This window comes from Ovis aries, chromosome 26, assembly GCF_016772045.2.
Source record: "Ovis aries strain OAR_USU_Benz2616 breed Rambouillet chromosome 26, ARS-UI_Ramb_v3.0, whole genome shotgun sequence".
Lineage (NCBI taxonomy): Eukaryota > Metazoa > Chordata > Mammalia > Artiodactyla > Bovidae > Ovis > Ovis aries.
The window spans coordinates 4,220,279-4,234,853 of record NC_056079.1 but is presented as its reverse complement, the minus strand read 5'-3'; the positions used below and the strand labels follow the sequence as shown (position 1 = coordinate 4,234,853).

Genomic DNA, 14,575 nt, shown 5'->3' with positions numbered 1-14,575 from the left:
GGCAGTTGAAACTGCTCTAAAATTGGATTTTGGTGACAGTTGCCCTTCTCTGTAAATATGCTCAGTAATTGTATGTGTTTAAAGGGGGGGTTTCCAAGTGCATTAGGTTGATAAAGCTATTTTTTAAAATAGTCAGCACAGTTCTTGATTAGGCAGATGGATGATTGCTACTTTCATTCCCTGGAAGTGTCGGTTAAAGGGAGGAGGAACAGGGGGAGTTTAGACTTCAGGTGGGTTCTGAGATGATGATTTAACTTCCAGGTTATGGATAAGGTTGATAGTGCTCCAGACCGGATCAGACATACCATCTGCAGAGGAGATGGGGTGGGGGTAAAGGAATCGAAAGATATAGGAAAGTGATCAAGGCTTCAGGGCTTGCAATAGTTATTGATTGAAAGGGAGAGTAAACAGCTGGCAACAGTCAATGAGAAAAGAAGGATGTTTTTACCAAAAGCACAAGCCACACACACACACACAAAGATAGACTGGTTCGTCAAAACTAAACACTTGTGCTTCTGTGGGTACCATCCAGTAAGCAGGAGAACCACTCACAGAATGGGAGGAAATATTTTCAAATTATATACCTGATAAGAGTTTTGTGTTCATTTTATGGAAATAATGCTTATCTTTTAATAATAAAAAGATAAATAACCCTGCTGAAAAATGGAGAAAGGATCTTCATAAATCTTTCTCCAAGGAGGATAAACAATTAAATGGCCAAGAAGCACATGAAAACATGCTTGACATCATTATTCATCAGGGACATGCAAACCACACCCACAGTGAAATACCACTGCACTCCTGCTAGGATGGCTAGCATCAAAAAGTAAGTTAGTAATAAGTGTTAGCAAGAATGTGGAGGAACCGGTACTCTCATAAACTGCCAGCGGGCATGTAATAAGGTGCAGCATGTCGGAAAAGAGTTTGCCAGTTCTTTAATTAAACAGAAGTTCTTGAAATAATTAAATGTGGCATTACCTTATTACCCAGAAATGCTGCTCCTAGATACACACCTAAGAAAAGTAAAAACAAATATACACATAAATACTTGTACTACAAATGTTTTATTTGAACATCACTGTATAAAAAGAACATTATTCATAATAGCCCCAAAGTGAGAATGACCCAGTAGCTCATCAGTGGATGAATGGATAAGTGTGTGTTGTATCCATACAAACGTTATCCAGTCATAAAATGTAATGAGATACTGATACATGTTAACAACATTAGCAGATACTGAAAATACTATGCTAAGCAACATAAGGCAGTCACAGAATAAGAGCATATGCCATGCATTTTCACTCATATGAAATGTCTGGAACAGGGAAATCTGCAAAAAGTAGAAAGCAGGTTAGTGATCGCTTGGGGTCTGAAAGGTGAGGGTGATGGATGTTCATGGGGAGGGGCACAGGACTGACGGTCGAGAGAATGCGGTCTCTTTAGAGCTGGTGAAAATAATTTAAAGTTGACTCTGATTGTACCCCATGGACCCCACCCGGCTCCTTCGTGCATGGGATTTTCCAGGCAAGAATACTGGAGTGGGTTGCCATTTCTTTCTTGAGGAGATCTTCCCGACCTAGGGATTGAACGTGGGTCTCCCACATTGTAGGCAGCAGTTTTACTGTCTGAGGCACCAGGGAAGCCCCGTGATTGCACAGATCTGTGAATACACTAAAACTGATGCCATGTAGTTTACATTAGTCAGAGGGTATGCAATTTATATGTCACAGAAACTGTCAAAAATCCTGGTAGAGGGATATTCCACAAAACACCCGAGCAAGTACTCCTCAAAAATGTCAAGGTCGTGAAAACCAAGGAAATCCTGATAACTGTCAGAGGCAAGAGACCCCTAAGAAAACATAACGCTAAATGTGATACGGTACCTTACATGAATCTGTGGACAGAAAAAAAGAACATTAAATAAAAAGCTTATCTGAATAAACTGTGGGCTCCAGTGATTAAAAGGTTATAATATTGGTCTACTAACCATATCAAAATTCCCACACTCGTTTAAGAGAATTAATATTAGGGGGAAACTCCAGGTCGTGCTAGTGGTAAAGAGCCTGCCTGCCAGTGCAGGAGACCTAAGAGACGAGGGTTCAGTCCCTGGGTCGGGAAGATCCCCTGGAGGAGGGCATGGCAGCCCACTCCAGTATTCTTGGCTGGAGAGCCCCACAGACAGGGGAGCCTGGCAGGCTGCAGTCCATGGGGTCGCAAAGAGTGGGGCATGACTGAGGTCACTGAGCACAGTGTATACAGAGTATAAGGCGTCAGGGTGGGGGAAATCTCTGACACACTTTCTGTCAATCCAAAACTGATCTAAAATTAACATTTTTTTTAGAGAGATTTTTTTTTTTCATTTTGCTGTTTTAACGTGAAGTTAGAGTCACTCTTCAGTCAGAATTGAGTAGGCAAGATCTATTGTCATAAATTGCTTCTGTCAAGTAATTTTCTTAGAGTGCTCTTTGAGATACTAAAGAAATGGTTCATGCACAAACCCAGTATTAGTTTAAGCGTGGATTAATTTTATATAGGTGGGGACCTTAGATTTACATTCCAGAAGACAGCAGAGGGCAACCTTCAGAAATCAACTAGGAATTTTATCACTCTGGTTGAATTAAGATTTGGTGCAAAAGCATAGAGTTTAGCTTGTGATTGGCCAATTTAGCCAGTCATCAGAACAAAAGTGCTCTTCAAACAAATGTTGTTCTTCTACTGACAAACCATTAGGCAACATAATTAATATTGGTCTTGAGAAAAATCATTGTGTAATTTTTTATACTCAACAAATAGTCTCTTTAAAGAAGCACACGCTTTCTAATTTCCAGTGAGTTTTAGTATTATTCTGTCATGTACTAATCTATTTTAAATGTATTTGCACAGAGCTGATATATATGTGTGATATATTATCTATTTGCCTATCAAATGGCCCATAATGAGACTTTTTTTGCTGACTGCACTTGTATGTTATTGGTTAAATCAAATGCTTTGCAAAAGCAAAAGGAATCTAATATAAGTAAGGATAATCATGTCTGCATATGTGTGCCCTGACTAGACAATGCCTTACCAAGGAAAAAACTGGCATATTAACCATTGTTTGTCTTTTAATTCCCACAACCTTTGATTGTCTGTTTAGTCTTCATCAAAGGCAATGACAAGTGAAATTATCAAAATATGTAGCTGAAATGTTTTTGTGTAATGATTTGTTATACTCTTCTTCTCAGCAGGAATGATTGTTGTAAGAGATGATTATAATATGGTGATTAAAATTTAATATGCTGGTGGTAAGAGAATCACATGTACATATATATCATTCAGTTCAGTTCAGTTCAGTCGCTCAGTTGTGTCTGACTCTTTGCGACCCCATGAACCACAGCACGCCAGGCCTCCCTGTCCATCACCAACTCCCGGAGTTCACTCAGACTCGCGTCCATTGAGTCAGTGATGCCATCCAGCCATCTCATCCTCTGTCGTCCCCTTCTTCTCCTGCCCCCGATCACTCCCAGAATCAAAGTCTTTTCCAATGAGTCAACTATTCGCATGAGGTGGCCAAAGTACTGGAGTTTCATCTTTAGCATCATTCCTTCCAAAGAAATCCCAGGGTTGATCTCCTTCAGAATGCAGAGTCATATATTTACTATATTTGTGTGTGTATACATATATATATGATTGCAAATATTGCCATTATATAATAAAATTTATGTCCTGTGTATGCATGGGAAATCCTAAGTATCCATGGGAGTTTTTAAAAAAATGCCATAGGACTGATTGCAATTACTAAGTTTTATAATTTTCCAAATGAACTTGTGTCAATTTGGGAAATACCAAACTAGATAAAATCAATGAGTTGGCTTATTTCTTAGAAGCTTTTTAAGGTTAGTATGAATTGTCCTACAAGTCAGAAAATTGTCAGTCAGTGCATTTGCCTGGGGGATTCATTAGGTTATCACTGAGATATTGTAAATTATGACATTGTTATTGTTATCATTAGTAATAAGTCTTTGGAGTCTGAGCTACTCGTGAGTAAATACTATTTCTTTTTGTTCCTGAGAAAACTTTTTTGGGTATGAGTTGTTTAGGAGGAAAGGTCCATCTAGTCAAAGCCATGGTTCTTTCAGTGGTCATGTATGGATGTGAGAGTTGAGCGCTGAAGAATTGATGCTTTTGAACTGTGGTGTTGGAGAAAACTCTTGAGAGTCCCTTGGACTGCAAGGAGATCCAACCAGTCCATCCTAAAGGAGATCAGTCCTGAATATTCATTGGAAGGACTGATGCTGAAGCTGAAACTCCAATACTTTGGCCACCTGATGCGAAGAATCGACTCATTGGAAGAGACCCTGATGCTGGGAAACATTGAAGGTGGGAGGAGAAGGGGACAGCAGTGGATGAGATGGCTGGATGGTGTCACCAATGCAATGGACATGAGTTTGAGTGAAGTCTGGGAGTTGGTGATGGACAGGGAGGCCTGGCGTGCTGTAGTCCATGGGGTCTCAAAGAGTCAGACCTGACTGAGACTGAGTGAGTGAATTGAACTGAACTGGTTAAATGGAAACACAGAAAATGCAATCTGTGTAGTTAATTCTATGCACCCACCCCCCTTTTGGCTGCTTATTGAATTGCAAGGCGGTCTCAGCAGGCAGTCTTGACCTTGAAGCTGCAAAGAGTGCTGATTGAAGCGATTATGAGCAAAAAGATGGCATTATGCTGAGTAAATAAGAATCCAAAATAAAAGGAGTGGGTGAAAGCTTAGCATCCATATTCAGATCTGTTAATTTCCTTTGGGAATGGCCTGAGTCCCTTTCCACTGATCTTTTCTACAATAAATGATTCAATCAAAGACTCATCCACTTAAATAATAATATTTTATTATTAAATAAAGATAAACACCAAGTTCAAAAAGGCGAGTTTTAGTAGGAAATGCAGCCTTAGAGTTTACTACTTGAAAAGACCAGGCGGCTACAGTTAATGCCTTTTTTTTTTTTTTTAAAGCACCATATATAGTAGAACATGATTCATATTTGATGGGAAAATATAGAACCTGTAAATCAATGTCAGATTATATAAACACTGCACAGACTCATTTTCTCCCTAATGGGTAAAGAAACTGAAGCATTCTACATGCATGCCGTGAGTGCCATCTTCACGCGAGGCTTGTCCTTGTCAAATGAGGTCCATCCTCATCCTCCTGCTGATTCACAAGAAGGGTATGTTTCAAGGAGAACAGCTTTCTCTTCTTTAGCTTTTGAAGTTCCCTGTGGTACACCCAGGAAACAGCTAGCTGGGTGGGAAGTATGCTGAAGGCTTCGTGAATTTCAGTTGGCTCCACATACAGGAATCGTAATCTTCAGTACCTTCCATCCCCTCATTTCCTATTGTATCATTTATTCAGCTGATACTTTCTAGAGACATTTTATATTCAAGCTCAAGGCCTGGGGTAGATAGTGAGAAAAACAGAATCTTCTGTTTTAGAAGCTTAGATAGAATCTGTGCCTAAATAACTCTGGGACATAGGTAATATTAAAGCTCCTTCTAACTGAGATATGGGGGATTCTTTATGAAAATGGACAGCTCATTTTCCCTAGACTCAACAGGTGGCAATAGTTTGGACCTGCAGAGATGAAGGGTTAGATGGAAAATCTTTGTTTCTTCCCTTTGTGTGTGTAGCTTCTTTCTCTCTTTTGTTCTAAAATGTCAGTGTTCACTGTCAGGAAAGAATCATGGACATACTTGAAAACAACCAAGAGTTCTTGAGTTTTTGGTTTACATTGTATATATTTTAATAAGTGATTAATTTCTAAGACTTGGGAGTCAGTTTTTAATAATAAAAGTGCTAGCACAAGTAATAGGCCACACATGAGATAGGAGATATTTTTGATTAGGGAGACTATTTCCTAATCCCTGGGATTACCATATGTAGAAAGTTGCTTTCTGCACCTCTTCTCAAGAATGCTCCTGCCCAGGGAAGCAGACAGGTAATGTAGTGCTCAGCCTGATGATTGATTGTTGACTCATTCCCCACACCCTACAATTTAATGAGTTTATATTTAATCCTAGGGTGAAAAATTAACATCACCTCTCTTAAGGTGACTCTAATCCTGGATTCCCAGAGAACAGTGCTAACGTCCACTGTAAAACCATCTGAGCACAAAGGAAAGGGGCCTCTGCTTACTTTCACCTCCACAGGGAGTATTTCCCACAAACCCTGGCTTCCACCACCTTTAGAGTCCTTTCCGATGCTGTCAGTACGTTTTTGGTGAGACTTGAAGCAAAACAGGAAAATCTCTGCACTTGGAGCTATGCTACTTTGAGAAACTTACTGAACATTTTTGAAGTACAGTTATGACTGATGTAAAATGTAACTATTAATTTCTGCTTCATAAGCTTATTAAAATAAATAAATAATAATCTGTTAGTTAAAGCACAAGATAGTACCAGGTAGCCACAAGGGTTCAGAGGCGTTTGACTCCATCCTTGCTAGAATCCCTCTGGCAGCATGGAGGGCCCCCCCCCCCCACCTGCCAGGTGTGGCTTTGTCGGCGGCTGTCCTGCTCCCACGCAGCAGCGCCCTGCATTCTGTGCTGTCCATGGCGTCTACGTTGTTGCCTGCTGTGCTGATTACAGGCAGGCGCTGCCTACCCTTTCCAGGAGGCTTTTTTCTCAAGGTATCTGCCACATCAGGCAGCTCATGAAACATTAACTGAATGTTGTTCACAAGATTAAAACCATTGTGATTGAGCTTGTATCAGAAGTTCTACCAGATGGCAAAAGAAAAAGAAAACAGTGAAGAAAAGAGTTCAAGCCAAAGTCAAATATGAAAGTTCCATTATAGAGTGTTGGCAAGTGTTAACAGCTTTCCAATGGCCAAAACCCAGTCCATTTGGAACGTTCACATTTACATGAAAGTCACCATGGCTCCCTTTCCCACCCCACTGAGTTCCCATATTCACTAAGTTACCTTTTTTTTGCTGCAAACATTTTCATCTGCATGTGGCTTATCTTACCAAAAAGAGTACATGTTCTAAGAGGCCCAGGTGGTGACTTACACCTTTTTCCATCCCTAATACAGTGTTGACACAGATGGTGTCCAGGAAATTTACAGGTTGATTGAAAACTATCCTCCTTTCCCCTGAAGCATTCCTTCAGGTTTGCCAATGATCCCAGAAGGGACAAAATATATTTATAATAATATTCATTGTTTTATCAATACATTGTTCAACATCTCCAAAGAGTACCCAGGAAGGAGACAAATAATTTGTTAATCTCATGGTTAAGGCTTTACTAGTTTTGATCTTGAAATACTATAGGATTGGTTTCTTAAATCTCGTTTATATTTTAGTATAATATTTAAGTGGTTTTCAGTGGATCTTTGTCTTATTTATACATTGATTTTTGTTTCATTTGAGATGATTTCATGATTTCTGCATTGCTCTTTCATTCTTTCACTCATTCATTCAACATAGAGCAGCCAACATGTGCTCGGGTTTGCTTTATATTTAGAATAAAACACATAGAAAAAGTAAGAGCTCTGCCTTTGGGAAGCTCACTTGCTCCAAACATGATCTTCACAGATTAGTTCTACGAGTAAGATAGTCTACAAATTCTACAAGTAAGATTGACACTATTTATAGTGTCTATATATATATATTAATCGATTTCAAAGGTTGCACTGGCAAAATGAGACATCACATTTTTTTTTCCTTTTTGCCAGAATTCTATCAATGGAAGGTATCATATTTGCTTTCACAAGAAGGAGAGAGGCTCTGATTATTATCTACATATCTGTTGAATAATAAAGGTGATAATGCCAATTATTTTGAAATGCAGTAAACAAAAGTCCTTTGACATAAGTGCTTGGCTAATGGTATAAATGATCAAAGGAAAAACAGCAGTGTTGACAGTGGAGTTTAGGGAGGGGATGGTGAACTCTCAAGAACAAATTTCTGATCTGTCCAAGCAAGTTGTTTCATTTTTCTCGCTTGTATATGAGGGAAGTTAGTTTCCACTTTAAGTGCTGGTGGTGATTGAACCTGGCAAATACTGGGCACTGATTAACAGCATCTACTGGTCATTATTACTAATAGTTCTTCACCCAAATTTATGTTGTGTAAGATCTGCACACGTGAAGACAGGGCATGAAAGTAGTTTATTCTGTTGGTGGAGGAAAAAGCCTGTAAGTGGTTTACACGAGAAAGAGCATGAGAGATGGCGCTCCACACGCACTCAGTCAGAATGAAAAGCTGCCGTGGAAGGCGGTGCTCAGAGAGCGGTGCCTCTCGGTCGGTGATGGAGTGCTGTCTGTTCGAGCTGTGTTTACTCCATTTGTGACACTTCTTCCTATGCTGTTTCTCTGGGAATTTCATTTTGTATGTTGTTCCTTCAGTAGATGTCTTATCACCCCATCTTAGTTTACTATTACTTTCTGATCATATAAAACCAAATGTGTAACAGGTATCTTTGGAAGCGACTGTAATCGCACAAAAATGAATTGTGAGTGCGAGTTATGTCTGGTTTGTGTTTGACCTTACCGGCAAGTAGTCTATTCACGTTCCAGTGCACAATTCCAGTGCAGATACCATTAAAGCGGACAACTTGGGGCAGAGTAGCCATACAAAATACTTTTATTTGGGACTATTTTACTGGTTTTTCCACCAGAAATAAAGTGTTGGAATGATTTATGTATAGGCGTCAGTACAAGCGTCTGGTCTATATTACAAGTGGGACAGGCATAAAACCCCAACAAGACCCTGTGACGTTTCACTACACTTGACTCTTTAGGTGGAGCCCCTGCTAGAAACAACTTAGCGTGGACTGTCCCAGTGTGTGGAAAGTGCTGTCACCTGGTAATAAAGCTTATGATTTCTGTGAGCTTAAAGTTGAGTTCTAGGCACTGAGGCACGTGAAGCATTGTATTTAGTGGAAACTCGGTTTTGGCAGAGCATGGGTTGGTCGACCTTGAACTCTGGGAAGGAGGTCAGCTTTCCTGTTGGTTTTAGTTTGAGCTGACAGCATGGTGTTCATTGGAGGGGCTGAGGGAGGCCCCTCTGAGAATAAAGGTCCCTTCTAGCTAGTTAGGGAGTTTGGACATGTACACTCTGCTATGTTTAGAATGGATAAGTAACAAGGACCTGCTGTAAAGCACAGGGAACTCTGCCCAGTGTTATAGAACAACCTAAATAGAAAACAAATTTGAAAAGGAATACATGCATATATGTGTGTGTGTGTGTGTGTGTGTGTGTGTGTATATATATATATATATATATATAATGTTGGAGAAGGAAATGGCAGCCCACTCCAGCGTTCTTGCCTGGAGAATCCCAGGGACGGGGGAACCTGGTGGGCTGCCGTCTATGGGGTCACACAGAGTCGGACATGACTGAAGCGACTATAATGTTATATGTGTATATATAACTAAATCATATACACACCTAAATCTAATACAAGATTGTTAGTCCACCGTGCTCAATTACAAAATTAAAAGTTAAAATAAAAAGAGCCAGAAGTTTCAAAATAATAACAAATGAAGGTCCTTATAAATGCAATTAGCGCAGTTTCGCAGGAGTGTTTTCCAGTCCACCCAGACTTGGGCTGATGAGTTTTGAGAGTGTGCTCAGCACAGAGCTACCCTCTCTGTGGGCTCAAGGAACGGAGGCGCTCTTCTCCATTAAGGGAGCACGGTGACACCACAGAAGCCCGCTTCTGTGAAGCGCCTCCGTCAGGACGCCTCCTTGCCTTCTCTTCCTCTGCCTTCTCTTCCTCTGCTTTGAGCTGCACCCAGTGATCCCAGGACCTGCACCTGCATTCAGCCGTTTATTTTCTTCTCTTCACTCCTTGACTGCATAGTCTGAGGCAGGACTGTTACTTCCACCAACAAGAATGTGGGTGCAGTGACTGGTATCCACAGACACTCTGACACTAAGTGTTCAGTGAATTAAAACCTAGAAGGAGGCTCCCATGAGATCTTAAAAGATTGAAGAAAGGGGAGAGATGGCACAAAAGCAACCACTGAAAGGCTACATGAAGCTGCGCCTGGCCTGGCTGTGAAAGCCCCTTTTCCTCCTTTCCCTGTGTCTCCACTCGTTGCCATTATGAGCAAAGCCAAGCCCCACCCTCACACCCGCCTTCAGCCCTCCTTGCCTCTCCTGCTGGTGGCTCCTGGGTCGGATGGAAGATGAATGTGCTGCCTTCACAGTCAGTGCCTCATGGAGCATCTGCGAGATGTCCGTCTCTCTCTCTTCAATTCAGACATAAAATCATTTGGGTCTATCAGACATGAGATTGCTCAGTGAAGCCCTCATTAATTAACAGCTCTGTCCCAGGGCAGTGTTTCACTGCCTGATCTTTTCTCATCTCTCCGTCTTTGTGCATGCTAATTAGCTTCTGTAGTGTCTGACTCTTTGCGACCCCATGGACTGTAGCCCACCAGGCTCCTCTCTCCATGGGATTCTCCAGGCAAGGAGTGGGTAGCCATGCCCTCCTCCAGGGGATCTTCCCGACCCAGGGGTCAAACCCATGTCTCTTTGTCTCCTGTAGGTTCTTTACCACTAATGCCATCTGGAAAGCCCCCATCTTCATGAATTCTACCAATTTTCCACTACATTTCTCATGAAAATTCAGGCCTGGCAGTGAGATAATGGCCTTAATAGAAGAGAAAAGTCAATCTCTGATACCTGAGGGTTTCCTTTCAGTGTTTGTTGAGTTGGGCATCTGTGTTCAGTGCGACCAGCAGTCATCCCGCGGTCAGAGTCGGAAATGGTCCCTCTGCCCTGTGCTCCTGTTAGCAGACGATGCCACCTCTTATCCTCTCCACTGAGAACTCACTTGCGGCCAGTGGACATCAGTGCTTCCACATCTGCAAGTCCAGGTGTGGGTGAAAACCTCTCTGTTGATATTTCAAGGTAAAGATGATGCAATTTCTTTGCTCTGGAAAAGCAGAAACAGGGAGATGAGCGAACAGCTGTAAAATTTCAAAGCATCATTTAGTAATGACTGCCTTTTAACAGTAAGAACAAAAGCTGAGGATACTGCTTGTGCTGCATACTAATCAACGTTTATTCATAAAGTTCAAGTTCAGACCTCACTGTCTCTAAATATTTTCATTATTTATTACAATTAGCATATGCATGAGTCATGCTACCTGTCTGCCTTATTCAAGAGCGCTGGTCCTGTGGAATTGCACTTCAGGGGAGTTTGGACAAATCTCTCCCACAGGGTGGTGATAAGCATCCTACCTGAGTGTCCGCTAGCAAGATGCTGCCCTGTTGCACCTATGAATTTTCATAGGCTGTGGAAACAGTGCGATGCTCAAATGTATTAATTAATATCTTAGAGGCAGAAGGTAAGGAAAATTAGTCTTCATGTTATAATTTGAAAAATGAGTCACAGTAGTTAATTAACCTATCTAATTCCTGAAGGTAAATGAATGCCGGAATCAATTCACAATTAACAATTTAAATAACCCTGCTCTTAAAGTAGCCTTATTATACCTATAATGGAAACTGGAAACTGGAAACTCTGAGGCACCATCCTTCTCGCATGACTTGTGTATCCTTCAGGTTATAAACAGAAAGCTCATTTGAAGACAGACACCCACCATCTCCTTTTATTTTCCAACTCCTGCTTGGGATCTGGTAGAATGCTTCATGTTTAGAAGGTATTTAATAAATTAACAAAACAACTATTTCCCTTCTTTGTACTCAGAGATTGTCATACTTTTTTTTTCCAAAAAATTAGGGAGAAAAAAGTGTCATTTAAATCAACCAACACAGCAGTCAATCACATTGGTTATTGGCTTGACTCGGAAATGTTTGCATATCTGGATCCTCCATGAGATTTTATAATGTTCAGAATTACTCATTTTTGAGTAATTTTTGCTGTTGGGCCTAGCTATGCCTCCTAGCTGGAGGTGCTTGGTAGGTAGATGCTGAACTAAAAGTGGCCAAAATCAAGGGGGAATCTACTTTGACAGATAAAAGAAAATAGTGTTTTAACTGTTAAATGTACCACATATATATTTATTAAATTTTATCACCCAAGCAAATCAAGTTACTCTTGCGTAAAATTTGGAGGATGAAATTTGTGTTTGAATCATTCCAACATCTCTACCTCTTAGCCTAGCCATCCTCATGGTTCAAAGTCTCCCGGGGATTTGTCTACCTAAATGCTTCCTAGGTATCTCGAATCCAGCATAGAAGAGCCTCCATTCACCACCCACCTCACTTCCGTGATAACTGGTTTAACCCTTGTTTCTTCCACCTGGATCACTGGTGTCCTGTGTGTCCATCCTGAATTACTGCCCTCAGAGTCTGCCTAGATGCTCAGCTCTCCAAGTCTCCCCTCCTTAAGACCAGCCTATTCCCAGTCTTCTCCAATCTCACCCCATGGCTGTGTCATCCAGGGCTCCGCCTCTCCCTCCCCCCATCACTCTCCTAACTCAGCCCTGGATCTTCTCTCTTGTCTGGTGAGTGTGTTCTTCTGTTGCCCCTGACTTGAAGCCCTGCCTTCTTTGGTTCCCTCTGCATGCTGACCCTAGTTATTGCCTCAGAAATACACGACTCCCAGTTTCCTAGTATCTACAGGACATCGTCCAAACTTCTTTGTGTGGTGTGTAAGACAGTCCCTAATTTGCCCCTGCTATTTTCTTTTTTGCATTTCCGCATGACCTAGTGACTTCCTCCATCTTTTCCCACCGCTAGATGCTTCCCACCCATCGTCTTGCTCTGCTGGAACTCTTCTGACGATGGCCTTCCTTTGGACAAGGGCTAAGCCCTGCCTTTTCTTCTTCACCCACTGACTCTCCACAACCCAGCTCAAATTTCCCCTCTTCTGTGATCTCCACAAGGCATTTTCCTACTCAATTCTCTTTGCATTTTCTCATACTATCATTAGAACTTACATGGATGTGAATTATCATGCTTTGGTTAGGCATGTGTGTCTCTCTAAAAATAATGCTTTTTTATATCAAGTAAAAGTCTTACCTACTTTAATCCCCAGTCCCTAAAGTACCTCATATATGACATGCGCTCAGTAGATACTGCACTTCAATCAGTTCAGTTCAGTTCAGTCCAGTCCCTCAGTCGTGTGTGACTCTTTGTGACCCAATGGACCGCAGCACGCCAGGCTTCCCTGTCCATCACCAACTCCTGGAGCTCATTTAAACTCTTGTCCATCAAGTCAGAGATACCATCCAACCAACTCATCCTCTGTCATCCCCTTCTCTTCCTGCCTTCAATCTTTCCCAGATACTGCACTGCTTACCTTCTAAACATCCCCCCCCCACTATTTACCATATTCAAGTACTATTCTTTGAAAATACAGCTTTAACTCACCTGCTAACACATCCTTGACTCATTTGTATGACTTAGATATTTGTAAAAGTAGCCATTGCTTTCTTTCCTCATTAGCATGAACAGGAAACAAAAATAATTCATTGGATGATCACTGCTGCTAAGTTGCTTCAGTCGTGTCTGACTCTGTGCGACCCCAGAGACAGCAGCCCACCAGGCTCTCCCGTCCCTGGAATTCTCCAGGCAAGAACACTGGAGTGGGTTGCCATTTCCTTTTCCAATGCTAGGATTCAATTTTAAAAATCATGTGGTTGGTGGTGGCACCTACTGGCCAAGTGTGATATTGCATCCTGGAGCTATTTTCATATTAAAATAGGGCCAAAGGCAAAACTCTCCTGTGTTCTAAGGTAGTGAAGAGAAACCAGTGACTGCTATGGATAGGAAAAGTGGAAGCAGTGGCAGATTCTATTTTCTTGGGCTTCAGAATCACTGCAGACAGTGACTTCAGCCATAATATTAAAAGATGCTTGCTCCTTGGAGGAAAAGCTATGACAAATCTAGACAGCATATTAAAAAGCAGAGACATCTCTTTGCTGATAAAAGTCCATGTAGTCAAAGCTATTGTTTTTCCAGTAGTCACATATGGATGTGAGAATTGGATCCCACAAAGAAGTCTGAGCTCCAAAGAATTGATGCTTTCAAATTGTGGTGCTGAAGAAGACACTCAAGAGTCCCTTGGACTGCAAGGAGATCAAACCAGTCCATCCTAAAGGAAGTCAACCTTGAGTATTCATTGGAAGGACTGATGCGGAAGCTGAAGCTCCAGGACTTTGGTCACCTTATTAGTAAGAACTGACCCATTGGAAAAAGACCCTGATACTGGGAAAGACTGAAGGCTAAAGGAGAAGAGGGCAACAGAGGATGAGATAGTTAGCATCACTGACTCAATGAACATGCATTTGAGCAAACTTCAGGAGATAGTGAAGGACAGGGAGCCTGGCATGCTGCAGTTCATGGGGTTGCAAAGAGCTGAACATGACTTAGTGAGTGAACAACAACAGCCACATGGGGTGGGGCATTATTTCTATAAAGGAAGGATCTTCCAGGTCCCTTAATTGCTGATATTCAACCCAAGCCACATACACTCTTTTATTAATATGTACAGCATGGTTAGAGTGGAGAGCTAGTCCTGGTACCCGGTTGATTGGAGGGTTCTATTTTAGTCACTTGGAAGAAGTTTTCATGGGATTGCTTGTTCTGTCAACTTACAGAACAAGCAGGCTTGTTGTTCA

At 41.5% G+C, this 14,575-nt stretch overlaps 1 protein-coding gene across 1 annotated transcript in view; it reads left to right on the top strand.

Annotated features, from left to right (window-relative positions):
- Positions 1 to 14,575, top strand: part of CSMD1 (CUB and Sushi multiple domains 1) — a 2,070,567-nt gene that overhangs the window by 137,505 nt on the left and 1,918,487 nt on the right. The gene's annotated exons all lie outside the window — the stretch shown is intronic.